This window comes from Aedes aegypti, chromosome 3 (genome assembly GCF_002204515.2).
Source record: "Aedes aegypti strain LVP_AGWG chromosome 3, AaegL5.0 Primary Assembly, whole genome shotgun sequence".
Classification (NCBI taxonomy): domain Eukaryota; kingdom Metazoa; phylum Arthropoda; class Insecta; order Diptera; family Culicidae; genus Aedes; species Aedes aegypti.
In genome coordinates, this window is record NC_035109.1 from 219,562,349 (window position 1) to 219,576,685 (window position 14,337).

Genomic DNA, 14,337 nt, shown 5'->3' on the forward strand with positions numbered 1-14,337 from the left:
TAAGTCTGTAGATGAAGCTTTCACTCGTTGATCTCGAGCGACCCGTGACATTTGGCATAACGGTCGGTTCACGTGCTTCGCTTGGTAGGTTACGCATCGGCCAACGTTGTTGCAAGCTATGTGTTGTGACCTTTCGATTTTGTAAGATCACGTCCCCCAGAAAACGGAACCCGTTGTTATCGTTGTCGCCTCATTGGTTGTTTGCTGTTGTTTGGAGGAAATCTAACCCGTTTGCGAGAGGGACGAACAAAATGGAACCAAAACATAATATAATCAGTGTCCAAAGTCATCCATCATATGGCTCTCGGGAGTGCGATCAGTCCGATCTGCCTTCGCCTCGTTGCTTGCTCAGCCATCTGGGTCTGAAACTTGAGCTCTCCAAGTACAACCGGGTTGAACCCGGTTTGAATATTTCAACTAACTTTTTTTTTGCTCTAAAAGATATCGTTGCTCATTGCTAGAACGACGACGGTGTCACGTTCCACAGGAAAGAAATGATTTTTCCTAACCAGTTTATGGTAGAAACTCGGCACAACAGAAGACGCATCATCCATCAGTAATGTGATGACGAATGGAAAATAAAACTGATCTTGCTTGTTGTCATCACTTTGCGATCAGCTTCGAGATTGTTATGATTTGAATAGCACTGAAAATTTCCAGTGGAATGCCAGCTGGTAATGGCCTTTGCGTATATTTCATCCTGCATGTAAGGCATTGCCGGCGATATTGATCTTAGCGGAAATAGAGAAGTGACGCGGACATTTGAATGTTGAACATTGAAAACACATATTAATCCACCTTAGTGTCAAAAGTTTCTTTCTCGTTCGTTACGGAATCATACAATTTCCCAGATGAATAAAAGTTGTGACTATCTCATAGCTAGTCAAATTCGGGGGTGGATCAATAGTTCCAGAGATAGTTCAATTAATTATCTAAAGCATGACATCGGATGGGGTTAATGAGAGCTAGAAGAGCGGTAGGGTAGAATCAACGTTTCTGGAGATGTCAACAGCATAAAGCTTAGACCACAATGGTGCAGGATGTCATTGTCGCTAGCCAGCGAGGAAGATGAAATGGTTGTGCAACTTTTCCCCGAATGTCGGTTCCCCAAATGTCGTTTCCCCGAACACGAGTTCCCCGAATGCCAGTTCCCCGAATATCCCGTTTCCCCGAATAGCTCATTTCCCCGAAATTGATTTTGGCACTCATATTTGTCATATCTTCGTACATTTCAGGGTGATGAACGTACTCGTCATCTGATATGCACCCTTCTTTATTTGATTAGCGATTCTTGCGAATTTTGTCGTCCTCAGCATTTTTGGCAACATGTGTATAATCGAGAATGACCAAATACCTCCTTCTTTTGATTGCTTATCGTTCTTTCTAATTCACCATCCTGCCTCTGAAAACTATCCTAGCATCTATTTGAACTGCAGCTACTTTTCGGGGAAATGACATTCGGGGAAATGGGCCATTCAGGGAACTGGCGTTCGGGGAACCGACATTCGGGGGAACAACATTCGGGGAAAAGTAGCACAATGGTTTTGGTAAGTGAATACAGATAGCGCCAACAATATTTGTTGCATAAGATTCATCGAATGTAGCGCGGTTATTGCACCAGGGCCAGATTCGTTTCTCGAGCGCGTACACTGAAAAATTACAACACTAAAAAATAGTCACACAAAATAATAGTTTATGCATTAGTGATTATTTTTTAATCTTCTTTTATTTATTCTGGGATTCTTCGGGAAGATCATCTAAGCTTATAAATTGAATCACTTTAGGATTCTTCACGAAGTTCTGAAACTTCTCCTGAGATTTTTCGGAAAATCGCTCTGAGATTCTTCCTGGAATCCCTCATCAACTCTTCCATAAATTTCTCTGGGTTTATCCCAAAAATCTCTCTAAAGTTCTTCCGTCAAAACTCATGGAATCCTTTATACAAAATCCTTCTGAAATTTATCAGGAAATTCCTCTGTTGCTCATTCATAAACTTCTTGCAATTTATTTATGATACTACAAAAAAACTTTCAGAGAATCTTCCAAGAATCCCTATGAGATTCTTCAGAAAACCCCTTCTGGGATGCTTCTAAAAATCTTTCGGAAAGTCCTCTTAGTTTCTGTCGGAAATCCTTCTGAAATTATTCTAGTTATATCTCTGTTCGCTCTGTGATTCTTCGGAAAAAAAAATACCAGGAAGACTTTCGCTTGCATTATCCCACAAATTCGTCTTGGATTTTCATGGAAGCCTTCCGAATTTCATCCGTGAAATTTCCCTGGAATTCTGCGAAAATGTTTCTATGATTGCTTTCCAGAGGGATGCAATTCTTTTAAAAGATCTGTGATTCTTCTGAATATCTTTTGAAATTTTTTTTCCAGAAATTTTTCGTGTTTCTTACCAAATTCCTGAGGGATTTATTCCGGAAATCCATCCAAAAACATAGTTCCCGAAAGCATCTTAGATGATTTTTGTTAGAGTTCAGAGGCATTTTCATAAGAATCGTATGAGTATTACCGGTAGAACATTTTGCGAAGGATCTCAGAGTTCGGAGGAATTCCAGAAGAATTTCTATTAGAGCACTAGGAAATCTTTGGCAGAACTCTTTAAAAAAATATCTAATTGACTTGCAACAGGATTTTCGGTAGAAACCTCTGTAATATTTCCGAAAAAAATCTAACAATTCAATTACTAGGATTATAAAAGAAATCTTAAGGAGATACACGCTAAAATCACAGAGGAATTCCTGCAAAAATCCTAAAAATATGCCCAGAAGAATCACAGAGGGATGTCTATAAGAATCTCAGAATTAATACCAGAAGGGTTCTACAAAATTGTTCGGAAGAATCTCAAAGCAATATCTTCAAGAATAATAGATTTTCCAGAAGAATTTAAAGAGATATTAGAAAGAATTCCAAGATTTTCAGATCAATCCCAGAGAGGGTTTGGAATAAATCAAGAGGAATTCCAGGAGAAATCCTAGGGGAATTTCCCAAAAAAATGTAGAGCAACTTCCACAAGCATAATTAAGGATTTTTTTCTTAGAACATGTATAACATTATAATGATTTAAATCCATTTCTCGTGTTGCATTGGATTTTACTGTGTAGGCAAATCGTATTATGGATCCGGCAGAAATAAGGACGAACATTTATTTTTTATTTTTTTTTTCACGATCTCCAAGCGTAGCGACTAACATTTGAATAGTGCGCTGTGTTCATAAACATCGTAAGAATGCAGCGCCACATTTTAAAACTGATTAAAAAGAGCGATGAGTTGAGGCGCGTCACGAGTCACACTGGCGCGATTCGGTTTGGTGGTGGCGCGACAATAACATCAATATTGCATTCAATCTATAAATCTTTAGTCAGGTGAATTTTTGCACATCGTAATTAAAAAACAGTTCAAAGAGTAGACCATTCTTTAAGGAATTTGATTTAGTCCAAAAAATATTTTTTAAATTTATTTTTGCATTAACTATGAATTGAAAATATAAAGCTTTCTATAATCGTATACTTGTTGAACTGCATATCTAGTTATTCGATATTTAAAATAATATTTGTTAAGCCGAACATGCTAATCTTTCCGCATGAACCAGTAAAGAGCATTGCTTTAAGATATGAGATTTTTTCGTTTGTTCAATCAGCATAAACATCCACGTTTTGTATATGTAGGGTGATCAAAGTAATTTGGACAGACCGTTACGAGTATATAATTTGGTCATTTACGGCAAAATCAAATGGAAATGGCCAAATTATAACTAATCCACCTCGGGATGGATTGGTGAGCTGTCTGGTTGTTGCAGATGAACAACTTATCGTGTAGCACGACATTGCATCTCAACTCACCAAAGAAACGGCCAGTTGAGATTAACAACAGCCCTGAAATGACAAGAGAGAATGACATATGTGGAAAATGCTGCAATGGCTGGTACTCGGCTCTATAGATAGCTGTGCCTGGTAACACGTGCGAATAAACCATAAAAACAGACAGCAGGTGATAGCTGAAGCCCAAGAAAGTATGGATCTGCATAGTGCAAAGGTTCTAGGTTACGGACGGATAGGAGAAGTTTCCGACCGATGAAACAGTTTTTGCTACCAAGTAGAAGGAGCACTCCAAACATTTGTACAACGATGAAAATAGAAACTGACAACAAGAAGAGTGAGCATAGATGATAACGGTCGTGTTGTGGAATGGAGAAGCGTGGTACAAAAGTGGAGACAACTGAAAAGAAATTGTTGGCCATCAAGATTGTCCTAGAGATGCGGAGATGTCGTAACGATTTCTACGTGAATGTCTTGTGTAATACAGACGAAAGGTTAACAGAACAAGCTTACCGAGAAAACCATAGGAAATACGCTGGTAGTGGGCCTTGAGTTCGAGAGCTACTCATTAATGCAAGAACGTGAACGAGGTTTCTTCCAAGGATAATCTAAAGGCCGATGATGGAACTGATAGAGCAATTCGAGTTGAAAGAAGCGCAAACTACTTCGAACTTTGCAAAAGAAGTTGAGAAGAAGGCCACAAAGCGCAAGACTGGTGTAAGCCACCGAAATGCCTGATTTATGATGAAAACACGGGAAGCATCAACTATGTCACATGAGATCCAACATACCATGGACGAGAACAGCTTCCCCCAGATGCTCACAATACGGATAGGACCGATTATATTATAATGTGCAAAACTGTGTGAAGATTTAAGGCGAACAAAAAAAAAGACTACGTGGTTTATGAACAGCTTCTAAGGCGGCCGGAGAGGTAGAAGGCAGTGAGCAGATTTATCTATCTATCTACTATGTACTTTTACAGGCATTTTAGGACGAATCGGCTGCATTTTAGCAAGGGACAACTCTGCAGCCAGACCCTTCAGAAGGTAACGTAGGAAGTGTGGGGATGCCGCACAACTGACGACACACTAAAACCAGCCCATGTACTGTAAGTTGTGTATAGAATGCACATACATTGCCTTTGGTCTCAGACCCTTTTCTCCCTGGAACCACCATACGGTATTACTTCAGGAGGGGCCAGTGCATATAGCACTTAACACATGTAGCAGGACTTTCGAGCAGTACTCGAGTGTGCCGAAAAGGCGTCGAATCAGAAACGAAAAGGAGATCGATACTGCGCCGTGGTAACGATATATGCGAAAAACGCATTCAACAACGCCAGCTGGGAGGCCATCGTCGCAGAACTGCACAGATTGCAGGTTCCCGACTATCTGTGCATGATCCTGAAGAGCTGCTTCCAAAGCAGAATCCTGGAGTACGAATCAAATGAAGGGCAGAAGTCAATGCAAGAGACAGCGGGCGTCCCACAAGGTTCCATTCTCGGTCCAACTCTTTGGAACGGGATGTACGACGGAGTCTAGTCACTGCGGCTACCAAGAAGGTGAAGAATGTTCATTTTGCGGATGATATATCACTAACGGTGATGGGCGAGACACTGGAAGAAGTAGATGTCTGTGATGGAAACAATTAACGCAATCGAGGGCTGGATGAGCGGAGTCAAACTGCAGATAGCTCACCACAAAACAGAGGTACTGCAAGGCAGTTCAGCAGATGAAGGTCAACGTCGGAAGGTATGTGATTGCACCGAAGCGCGTGTTGGAACACCTGGGAGTAATGATCGACGATCGGCTGTATTTCAACAGCCATGTTGATTACGCATGCGAAAAGTACGAGAAGGCAATGAACGCAATAGGAAGAATCAGGGCGAAGCTTAGGCGGTCCAAGCAGCAGTACGAGACGTCTACTAGCTAACGTCTCTTCATCTATACTAAGGTATGGAATTCCTGCTTGGGGCAAGGCACTAGAAACAAAGCAGAACAGCAAAAAGGTGAACAGAGCGTTTCGGCTGATGGCAATGCGATTCGCGAGTGCGTATAGAACGGCATCGTCAGATGCGGCATGCACTATAGCCGGTATGATCCCCTTTTGCTGCACTTTGGCGGAGGATATCGAGTGCTACCAACGAAGAGTCGTCAGAAGCGGACGGTTGATGGTTAGAGTCGAATATATGGCGAGGTGGCAGCACGAATGGGACTGTGCGGAGAACGAAAGACTGACCCACCGGCTCATCCCGAACCTGTCAACGTGGATGAATAGGAAGCGTGGAGAGGTGGACTTCTACCTGACACAGTTCTTATTAGATAATGGATGTTTCTGAAACTGTCTTCATAGATTCGGGCACTGACCAGATTGCCCAAACATCGAGAAGCCACCGCCGAGTCCGTCAAAGACTAGGCCGAGTAGTTCGAGCGTAGGGTAGCCGGGGTGCCTGCAAACCGCAAGTCATCCCTCAACCGGAATGGCAGGACTGAATCCGGCAAACATTGCGGTGGAATAGGCTAGGTTCTCCGCCGGAGACTACCCAGACAACCAAAATGTACATATAACGAAATCACCTGGAGGCTTTGTATGTGCAACATTTCACTTATAAGATGTCACGAAAAGGCCTTCTACGTACAAAAGTGGAGGCGATATGCGTGCATACATTATGTGATGAATAATACCATACAACGCGAGTGTATAAATTTTCTACCGAACTAACCTGTGATCTTATCCGACTTTACTTATGATAACAAATATTGATTTGACAGCTGCTACGGAGTGATCCGATTTTGTTTGTACGAGTGTACGAGACGAAACAAAATGTACAAGTGAACTCAGAAAAGAAGTGTTTTATGCGAGGAAGGTCATCAATCTGACGAGTTTATCCACGGTGTTTTGCGGGTATGATGTAATTAGTATGAATAAACGAGTTGTAACGTGAACTTTCATGCGATTTCTGGTTGTCTGGGTAGCTGAGTAGATCGCCAAACAGCACCGGGAAATGGTCGTCAGGGTACCTATGAACCGGAAGTTTCCATCCACCGGAATCGCTGGGTCGATTTCGGCACTCTACAGCCTAATATGGAGTGTGAACAATGCGTAACGTTACCGGTTTCGGGAGATATTCCTCCATCGGAGTAGGATAGCTTCACCGTCGGGAACTACGCCGAGTAGTATCGATCACGACGAATCGCCGGCTTCGGGTCGCCGGGGCGTTTGCGTACCGGAAGTCATACCTCAACCGGAATCGCAAGACCGACATCGGCATCTAACCGGTCTAACCGGTCCGCCCGAAGATTATGACGAGCAGCGCAGTGGAGTTCAGAACAACCATAGTAGCATCTACCATAAACAGTCTCACATGGCCCAAGTGTGTACCGGCCCCAAAATATGAGTGAAGTGGCAGTGACAAATCGCAATTTAGGTCCAAAGTGTTCCGTTCGCGCCTTAGGGTTTCAGCGAATACTTCGCTGTCGAAGCGCGTTGTTTTCCAGACTCGGACTTGGGTCAAGTAACATCGCACTGCCCTCCGCCCGCGTTATACTATTACGAATAGCTTGATGATCGTTCAACCTCATTAACGTGCCAGTTCATGATTCCTATTGGGTTAGAACTACAGAACGTCATGTCGATAATCGATTCCTATCGATTCTGCGGAAGGCTTCAACATAATCACATTAAATTTATACGGACAGGTTTCCTGGCCAACTTCCTGCTATGTACTTATGACAAGATCAGCTTGCACTGGCTTGCATACGAGAATTGCCTGAGTGATATCGCTGCCTCCAGGAAAATAATCATTCGTAGTCTACTTCCAGTACAACTATCTGTATCTGTACACCTAAAGATCACCGTCATTATTTACCTTCCTTTGAGTGGATCCACATAAATAACACGGCACCGCTTAAACGTCAAATAGTGAACTCGGACATCTGTTCATTGTTTCGTATAAGGTATATTGGAAGTGATCATATTGTTTACAGTATCAATGTTATTCCAATTTTTTACAAGAAGCTGTTTGGGAAACGATAGCTAGGTATTAAGAGGTAAGAGTTTAGCTTAGACTGACTTCACATCACTATGATATTTATCAGTGTGCATAAATGATTGCCTCTATTCATACAGGGTCAATAACGGCGCTGGCAAAGTCCTTGAAGTCAAATTCGATTATTGGCTATTTGGAGACTATATTCACCTTTGCATCTCCACAAAGGTTACTGGAAGGGATGTTTGCTAATAGGGAGAATCGTTGTATCACATGATTCACTTTGATAAGTGATTAGACGATGATAGCTATGCATTTGGAGGTTAGAGTTGAGATAGAATGACAAGTTCTATTGCCGGCCACGCTAGATGGCTACGCATAATGAAACAATCTGTGAGGGTAAAGAAAACAGAGGAAATTTCTTCGTCAGATCGAAATGGCCTGAGGCTCATTTGATAGGCACTGTAATTTGTTTACAAGGATGCATCATTTTATTTCTAGGTATCTTATTTTGAGGTTAGATCAGCCAAGCACCATTTTATAAACAAAAAAGAACAATGAGCCGTAGTAGCTTCTCATCGTTCATCAATCAATGTCGCATCTTCGTCGACGATCCTTCATACAACCTAATTACATATTAAACATCATCAATACCAGGGGCAACGATGTGTAATCATGCGTTGCGTTTTATACTGTGGTGTCCCCGCATCATGCCGTCAATATTCATATCCAGTTTTAACTCTCACAAACTTTTACTGTCGTTCGTATGCTAATCAACTTTTGCGGCGTCTCGTGTCGCCATAATTCGACAAAATCCTATCCGGTGCACATCATTTGGCGCGGATCCGGTGTGACATCTCGCCGGATAGCGTAACCGCAACCGTAGTCACCACAAGTTAATAACCTCAAGTTTTCTCTCCGGGTTTGTGGTCTGCGGTCAGCCGGACTCTCACTTCCGTCCCCAGTTATGGACTGCTACCATTACTGCTACTGTGACTGTGATGGTCTGGGGGTGTTTTTCATGGAGTGGAGTAGAAAACCTCGTGAAAATCGACGGAATAATGATGGCAGATTCCTACATTAACATCTTGCTGGAAAATCTGGAGGTTTCGCTGATCCAGACGGGCCTTGAAGAGAAATTCATATTTCTCTAGAACAACGACCCGAAGCATACTGGAAAGAAGACCAAGTCTTTTTTCCGGTCTTGTCGGATTAAACCGCTGGAATGGCCTCCACAAAGCCCAGACCTCAACCCCATCGAGAATTTGTGGGCGATTCTCGATGCCAGGGTTGAAAAAACTGGTGTTACCAACAAAAATAATTATTTTGAAGCCTTGGAGCGCGCCTGGGAAGAACTAGATCCACAACACCTACAAAACCTGGTGAAAAGCATGCCGAAGAGCCTCCAGTAAGTCCTTAAGGCCAAAGGAGGACACATTAACTATTAAATTGCTTTTTATTTTTCTTAAATCATCTTTTCTGGGGCCAAGAAGGAAGTGGGCACTTATTTTTGTCACTACTTTTTTTTCAATACAAATTGATTTTCTTTTTCTTTAAGTAAAATTCTTTTTTTTTATCAAAATTTCGTAAGTGCAACTTTAAAAGAACATCAAAAATAAAATATCACAAAAGATTTAGGTGTGTTAACTTTAATTTGAACCAAATCAATGAGAGAAATTCGAAAACTGGTAAGGTGGGCACTTTATTTTGCCTCTCACTGTATGAGCGCAAGGTATATGTAGCAAAAATTCAGCATATGAATACCATTATCGGTAGCCATCACCGCTTACCGGCCTTTAGATTGACTAACGCCATCAAACAGTGTGGAATGAAGTCAAATCGGATTGAACGTAATTAGCATCCAGCGAATAATCTCTTAATCGGATCTCCCGAATCGTAAATCTATCGCTTTGCCTGGAGGGGGGACAATAGACGGGTCTGTGGCGATTGAAGCCCCTGGAGATCGGAACCCCGGTCCGAGTCGGTCGACTAAGTGCTTTTCAGGGTTAAGCGACATTGCTGGATGCGGAGTGTGCGTTTACCATACATGGACAACTGGGTGCACTTTGCTCGTTCAGCATCAGCAACAACAAAAACGACGAAGGCAACCTATGGCGTCTTGGTTGTTGCTGATCGATGTGAAAGTATAATTAACATGTTTTTCTACGAGTTGCGGTCGATGAGCGATCCGGGTTGACGGCAGAGGTCTGCTAGTTTTTGATGAAAATCCTCCATAGCACTGTGCACGGTGCCATTATGGTTAAGACCTCTGCTGTCGCGTGGCTAATCTATAGGTCAAATGTCTACCTTCCAAACTGCGATGAATTTATGTTATTAGCAACGGTAATTTCTCCTGGAGGTAATTGATCGAAGGAGAGTAACTCTCCTGAGGAAAGTCTCCTCTAATGTCGAAATCGACGTATGGTCAGACAATTTCAATGCGAGATATTAAATATATGTAAATAGTATAGCTAGATTGTCTTTTTTCAATTCTTTTATATATATCTAGGTGTTCTGTGTTAGACAACTTTATCATCCTAATTTGGTAAAACTCAATTAAGCTTTTATTAACATTTGCCGTAGCAGAATTAGAATTGTTAAAGGAAAGCTGATTTCATCTGATCATAAGAGAAAAAAAAACGCTTTCAATAAGCTTAACCTAACTTAACCTATATGTACAACGCAATAATCGTGGAAATAGAAGACTGTTTCTTTGTTTCTAAAATTTTTAATAATATTAATCAACATTTGTTTCAATGTTTCAACATTGGATATTCCATGTAACTCACAAGGCCTATTCTATTGAAAGAGTTAATATTGGTAAAGCAAGCAAAAGCTTGTTCTTAAGACAGACTTTTGATTTTTTGTTAATAAGTGCATACAGTTATTTTATATATTTGTTACATTTGGCTTGCATGTCCTCAATGTGATTTTAGAAAGTTAAAATCTAGCATAAGCCCTATAGACTTAACTTCATCTGACCAATTTATTGGAACCCCTCTAATCGTGACAACATGCCTACTTGAAGGGTTCAAATAAAGATATTTTGGTTTATGTGGGAATATTATTAGTTAAGTTTTAGAAAAATTAGGAGAAATCTTCCATTTTTGCAAGTATGAAGAAAAAATATCCAAACTTTTTCGGAATCTACTACGCAGGCTTCGTCCTTCGGTGAATGTTGGAAAATTAAAGTTTTTTTAATTTTACAATCAAGCCTTCGTGCCAAACACTGGCGAATGCTTTTTCTATGTCTAGAAGAGCAAGACCAGTATAATAGCCTTCATATTTGCTGGAATGATTCAAATTTGTTACACGTAAAATTTATGAGTTGTCGAATGTCCATGGCGGAATCCGATCTGCTCATTGGCAAAAATTGAGTTTTCTCTGATGTGGACAACCATCCTGTTCAAAATTTCCTTTTGAAAAAGTTTACTGATAGAGGGCTGGAAGCTTCTGTAGGACTGTCGTCCAGTTACAAAATTGGTACAACCTTTGCATTTTTCCATTAGTCAACCAACAATGATAATCTAATCCCTGGTAGTTTCTTGATGGAAATGTAAAAATTACTTTATCGCCAGTGGCTTTCATATTGTTGAATATCTAAATTATTGTCAAAGGTCCACAAATAAATGCAAAATAAATCAAAGGTTTTTAGGCGGTTGATGAAAGCCGTCTCCGATTAGCTATGGTACATACGAATAAAAGAAATTCAGTTTCACCACTATGGCGCGTTGCCGTCAAGAAAGGATTTGCGCGCTCAGCTCAGCTCTTCTTTGATGGACGAATTTTAGGGCTGCTCATCAATCGCCGCACCAAAAGGTGTTAATTTTCGAGTGGGAAAATTCACAGTCGGTACCTTTTTACCACTGCACATCAGCGCGACAAATTGTTTTGTGCGCAACAAAGTAAACCCTTTCAGTGAGCTTTAGATTCGCTGCTGTGTTGTGTGATTGTAATGGGGTGGATATGAAGTTAGGGGAAAACTTGTATTGGACAAAAATACAATTTAAATGGGTATAAAGAATACAATGTATTGTGAGCTGAAAAGCAATTTTTATTAGGAGATCGTCAAAATCAAATTTTGAATATAATGATTGCACAAATCGCTTAACCATCAATATTGAATACCGACTAATTCATTTTTTGGGACAAATATTTTTTCCGCTTAGTGTTCTTAATGAGCACTTCTTCTGCTTAAACTGAGTTTCTTTACCAATTTATCATTTGTTTATCGTGGTTAATTGAAACATATTGTTCGCAATGAGAAGTCCAGATAATTTACAATCTCGAAAGATCCTCAACTTGGATTGGATCTCATGACTCTCAGCATGATCTTTTAAAATGGCTGCACGTGCAGGAATTCCTCCCATAGCATTCTTTACATCATTCATCCAAAAATTTGTGCAACAAAACTCATAGAAATTCTAGTAGGGGTTCATCCGGAATTTTGAGGAAACTATAAGAATTCTAGTACGAATCCTCGGAGGTGTTCCTGAAGGCTTTTATGGAAACATTTCTGGGGTGAGGCTTATACTAATCCCGACAGAATTCATGTACAAATATCAGGATGAGTTTTTGTGAAATTCTCAAATTAATACCTATGATTCCTTTTTGGATAAATTTCTCAGAAGAAGGTATAATTGACGAAAAACTCAGACGAGAATCTGGGGTAGTGAACGTTAGTTTTTTTTTTATTTCTGTGAATATCTTTGTAGAATTCTCAGATGGAAATCTTCTTATATCGTTGGATAACATTCCTGAGTTATTTTTGGTATAGAAGGTACTATCTGGAACGGTTTAGGGACAAAAAGTCGAAGGACAAAAAGTCGAAGGATGAAAGGTCTAAAGGACAAAACGTCGAAAAACAATCCTTTTTATCCTTTTGTTTTTCGCCCTTCTGTCCTTTCAACTTTCTGTCCTTTCGACGTTTTGTTTTTCGACCAGTTATCTTAGATTCATTATGAGATAATCTGTAAATATTCACCTGTAACCTACAAGCGGATTCAGGATAGAATCGCAATTAGTATCCTACAGGTGTATTTGCAGTGATCGATTTCTCTTTGTCGATTTTCTCTTTAGATTAGTACACGAGATTCAATTGGTTTTCACAACATTTTACGATGCAGCATGACGAAGGACGATGAGTTGTTTCTTTTGAATCGAAAATAGCACTGACAAACAGTTGTTCGGTCAAGTTATTTACTAAAGATAAAGTCGATGAAGTTACGCGCTTATAATACTGAATGATGTGAGTTAATGGTATCATAACAGTCGCAATATAGTGGGCTTCAACGATAATACTGTTGTATTGATCGTATTTAATTCAATATTGGCTGATTTAACTATTTTGTATAGTTGAGTCAACCATACGAAACAGTTGATACAGTCATAGATAGGGGCAATGAGAGCAATATGAATATACGGGGCAATATGAGCCACCCCGGATTCGACCTCAAAATCAGTGTTTTAATGTGTAATGTCATTATGATCTGCTCGAGGATGCTTTAAATTACCACCACAATAAAAACCATAAGAATATTCGTTTCAGCACTCGAAATATTCACAAAAATGTACAAATTTGTCCTATGTCATGAAAAGCTTATAATATGGTCAAAAAGACCAGAAACACAAACGTTCCAAACGTTTAGACCAGAATCACATGTTTACTCAATATTTTAATGCTTTGTTTTTTTGATTTTTGAAATGTTGTCACACGCTTTGGTTTATGATGATGATGATGATTATTATTATTTAGCCACCATCAGCGCAAGGATTACCTATGGCTGCAGAATCATATCGGGATGGAATGATCTACCTGATGGTTTGTTGTAGCAGGGCTAGTTAATATCTTTGAAGACCTTTGGAAGACAACACTAAGGCTATTTTCTCATGACAAAAGGCTGGCGACCCCACGCACTTTCATCCAGTCAACAGTTCAATTAACTCCCTTATGCTACCCCTCCCCAATACCCAATATATAGTAATATATCATATATAGTGTTATTAAAGTATCCTGTAGTGTTATTAAAGTATCCTGTTCCCACGGTAGACTAACAAGAACCCATTTTCCAGTTAACAAGTTTTATTATGATCACCAGGGTAGTGAAGTAGTCATAAGTATAACTCTCGCATAATTTTTGAAATGCTCAGAAGGGAAGCTAACCGCAGATTGTGCAGCTTGCCGATCTGAGTTGATCGGAACAAACCCGATCACCAATAGCCCTTAATAAAACACAGGCCATGGAAGGCCCAATTGAATCGTTCAAGAGGAAACACGAGCGCGCTGATAATCCAACGTGTAGCGGTAATCCTTAGTGGGGGTATTGTTGCACAATATCATGGTTGGCACATCACATCCCGAAATGAACGTACTTAAACCAACACGAACTAACTTGAAGATTTTAAAATGAGTACACAAACTTTTCTTCACGTGTATAAAACAAAATAAAACTTCAAATAGGGTGTCAAAAAACTGACGCTGCAGAAAATTTTTGCTTCCATTTTCTGTCAACGCACACTTGATTA

General features: G+C 40.2%; 1 protein-coding gene across 9 annotated transcripts in view; it reads right to left on the reverse strand.

Annotated features, from left to right (window-relative positions):
* Positions 1 to 14,337, reverse strand: part of LOC5579847 (probable Ras GTPase-activating protein) — a 538,326-nt gene that overhangs the window by 16,894 nt on the left and 507,095 nt on the right. The gene's annotated exons all lie outside the window — the stretch shown is intronic.